Below are 4,428 nucleotides of genomic sequence, written 5' to 3'. Positions count from 1 at the left end.
GACTTGACGAAACTATACGGGCCATTTTGGCTCCGGAACCCTAATAAATGACTGACAGTGACAGTTATAGTTTTTTTCATTCATAAACAATTTAGACTTGAGTCGATTTTGATTCTGAAATCGATTGTAATATTCGCAATTCAAATAAAATTATGGAACAATTTATTATTGAATGAAATTACAAATCGACTAATTCGATTATCACAACCAAACACTTTTTTTGTTTTTTTAAGATGTTCGAAATTTTAATGTAATTAAAATATCGCTTACCGGCACTACTTATAATGTAAACATTAATATGCAACCGTAGATAGAAGTTTCTTAATGTAGGTCATTTGCTTATCGTCTCTGAACATAATATAGAGAAGTTATGATATGGATGTAGATAAACAGACGTAGTGTAAAATGGTAAAATCAGTCTCTAAAGTTATAGTTACAATAGTTCATTGATATTTTAGTGAGTGATAGTTGGGGGTTTTAGAAAAAAATGTACCCGTTTTGCCTTAAGTATCCTTAATTTTCCATAAAAAAATTATTAGTCAGTTTTGTGACGGTCCATACAACTGCGTCACAAAACTGATAATTAAAAGTGGGACACATTTTTTATTGCTTAATTCGATAGTGCTCTTGATTCCGACTAGAAATGACCCAAAATTTGTAGGTTTCAAAAAAGTACAGGGTACACTTTTTTCGGAAAATGCCCAGTTAGACTTAAAGTAGTAGTATTAATGGTCCATTAGTTGATAAGTGAAATAACTAAATTGGTCGAAGTGTTTATTTATTTTTAACTAAACGTTGTTGGCTAAAAAAATTATAAAATCTAAATAATTTGGGGTGGGTACTGTAAAAATGTAGAGCCAAATTTACTAGATATAATACTCGTAATTTAATTCCTGAGTTTCTTATTAGTTACCTGCTTTTGACCGCGACTTCGTCTGATAAAAAAAATGTGTATTGCTAACCTGCAGAAATTACGAAATTTTCCGGTAGAAAAAAATATTTAAATCCTGCCCAAGGTTCCATACCACACCACAGTTCCATATCACAATACTGACTCTTAGTCGGTTCAGCGGTTTAGTAAGAAGGTAGAGATTTTCTTTCTTTCTTTTATTTCTTTCTTAATTTTAAATAAGAATAAAATTACCGGATTTTGTTCTATTCTTCTAAATTTTGCAAATAAATATCGCTTAACAATGTACAAACTGAAAGGGGGCACAGTTTTTAGCAACAACACAGTTTTCAAATTCATTGGGTCATTTGTCAATATCGTTATTGCTACTATAACAATAACTAGCCCATGAGCGTTGGTTTGTCAAGAAGGGATAATTTAATTTATTTTATTGCGAACCGGTGTGGCGGTCAGGGCAGCGGGCAAGGGGTGAGCGCCATTTTCCACACATCATTGCATCGGGCCGCAGATTTATTTGCATGCGGGCCGCTGACCAGGAATACCAGGATCCATTACTGCCATTACGCTGGTATCTGATCAACCGGCGCGAGAGTTATGACGCTGTTGTTTTTCTTAACTACGCGGGAGTATACGCCGAAGGGATAAACTGAATATTTACAGTGGGAGTTGGTCACGACACTGGTTATGGTTTCCGCTGTAGACATTTTTATACTGAATGGATATGGACCGTGGACGAGTTAGATCCGTAACGAAAAAAAAAAACAATAAATTATGAATGCCTTCTACATTGAACATTAATAGTAGGGTATCGTTAACAATAAATTTTCATACCAGCTAGTGTTTTGTTTGTTTTACTTCTATTAGATAGTTGTCGTAATGGAAGAGACAAGAGACATATCGATAGAGTTTACGAATCTGCTAAAGATTAGCTATCTGTATCAGACGCTCATTGATAAGTTGCTCCGGAAAAACTTTCCAAACTTGTGTCAAAGTCGCAAAGTTCCCGGGGCGAGCGGCTATTTACTGCGTTCCATTCAGATTTATGCCTCGTCCGGCGCGGTCCGGGCTCCTCAATACGGGTAATGAACGGGGCGGAAACTATAAATCTACTTAGTCGCGAAACTTGCCTAATGTGGAAAGTAAAATAAACATTGTGAGCCATTAGCCAGTTTGTACGCTCGCTAGCATTGAACCGTAAGACGATCGACCCCCAGCTATTTGAACCTGCTTAGTGAGGTTTCCGTAAGCGTATTAATCTGAAATTAGGTCACAGTTAACACCGTGCTATTGAGCAAGGGTCAGTGCTCGTCTATGCACCGTCGAGCGCCTCCATGCTCCATTGACATCAATTTATCAATAATAGGTAGTAAGTACGTTGTTTGAAGAAGGATAATGTCTTGCTGGCAAAGCGGATTATTGCGGTAATAAGACTGCCTACTTAATGTTAGTCATGTTTTAGGTATCGATATCTAATTATGTTAATTAGGTGGTTGTTAGGTAACGGCATGATATGTGGTTAGGTTCTGCAATGAGCATGTTTAGTTTTGCATAACATAGAGTCGATCGACTTTTAGTGCACCGTGTTTAGTTTAGTTTACGTGCGAGTGGTTCAGTGTCATGTTGGTCATATTTCGCAGTCGGAGGCAGTGGACGCAACAAATCAACCCGCGAGCTGCAATGGGAGGACAGGCCGGCCCCGCATCGACAGCCCTCTGATTTATAGCTAACTAGGCCGCGTTATCGCGCCGCTACCGTCTCCGTAACGTATAACTATTTTCCTTCCAATTGTTGCGCTACACCCTATTCTTTCGTTCACATTTAAACTAGCGAGGGGTCATCTTTATTTATGCGGACCTTTTAATTTTCTAAGCTACGTGCAGCTGAATTAATCAAATGAACCTATAAGCTTCGCAGTGTTAAACCTTCACTATTTGCACCGACCAAAATGTTAATAAGGTAAAAAGCGAAGGTATTAAAATTTTGACGGGCGTTTAAAAATGTAAACGCTCGCATGGAGCACAGGCATTAAATTCAAGTCCTCTTTGTAGAGGACGGTTAATCGGCTGTTAACGGGCTGCGGCGTGGTAAATCTCGTGTAATCCGGGGTGAACAAATATAGTTGAGAGCAGATAAGGTACGTCCGGCAGGGTCCGGCGGCGCTGCTAATGCGCCATTTGTATGATGATGCCCGGGCCGCGCTGCCGCCTGCGCCGTGTCCACATGGGAGTAACGGGCGAGCTGCTGCCGGTGACACGATGCTCTTGAGCATAAATTGACGATTTAAGTGCATGTGGATTCAGATTTGCTTCTCTTAACCAAACATTATTGGAAGACTTTTAGAACTTTTGACGTTTTGACATACAACTTAGGCACAATACACATAAGTAATATACGTAACAAGTAGTTGTGACTTAGTTATTACACAATTTGGTAAGAGGTAACCCTAACTGCGTTTACCTATCTTGCTCATTAAATATGTAGCTACATAGCTAACAGAATATATTTTTTACATTGCTTTATACAAGTACATACATACCAAATACTTGTAAATCAGATCGCTTTATAAAACAAATAATACCTATAATTTGAGAGTAATACAACATTAATTAACATAATTAAAAACTCTGTTATAGAAGTCAATGAACCCCAATGTCACAAGTTAAAAAACGGTCTGGCGCACAGACGGTTCCGTACTTAATTACTATAATTTACCCTAATTGTAATGGAATTTTCTTTGGTTGTGCTACGAGTGTCGGAGGACACATCAAAATTCATGATTCTAATAACGGGAAGTACGGTCAAGAACTTTAATTCATGGAACCTTTTCAAAGGAAGAGTCATTACGATTTTCCTTGTTAATTAATGCGATGTCACTATGACGTTTACTGTGAAGTGGTTCCATGGTGGCTCATCAATTAAAATGTTTAACCGTATCTACCGTTAATAGATTTCAACGTACCTACCTGCAAAGTGTTTCAATATAAAGCTACAATGAGCGATTCCGACTAAGTTAGGTACTTTATATTTTTATAGCTTTAAAAGATTACAGGTGTACTAAAGTACCTATCTAAATATTTGCAGTCTCAATTTTAACTTGAAAGCATTGCTAAAATAAAAAGCGCTTTGACAGACAGATGGACCACAGAACATCCTACACGTGTTCGGTGTTTTCTTTTCAAGGTAGGTATAGGCAACCCTAAAATGAATTTGGCAGCACGAGCGTGAGTAAAAACAGGGCAGAGCAAACACTGGCAATATTTGCTGTGTGTTTTAAAAAATGAACGGCAACGGTCAAACCTAATTTACATGGTAAACGTGCGCTTAGAATGTGCCGTCACGCGCGCTGAAGACTGGACAGCTGTGTATCAAGGACGCCGTGAACTTTGACATTACAGCCAAGCAGTGTTTGTAATATGGCTGGAATCTCCAACTATGAAAAATAGCCTTAATTATATTTATGTACAGTCACAGCACCAATATTTGGTATAACAAAGCGTTCATATTGTGATAAGACTGAG

The sequence above is a fragment of the Choristoneura fumiferana genome, chromosome 3, assembly GCF_025370935.1.
Source record: "Choristoneura fumiferana chromosome 3, NRCan_CFum_1, whole genome shotgun sequence".
In the NCBI taxonomy this organism is placed as follows: Eukaryota; Metazoa; Arthropoda; class Insecta; order Lepidoptera; family Tortricidae; genus Choristoneura; species Choristoneura fumiferana.
The sequence above is the reverse complement of the archived record's forward strand: the minus strand, read 5'-3'. Positions refer to the sequence as shown.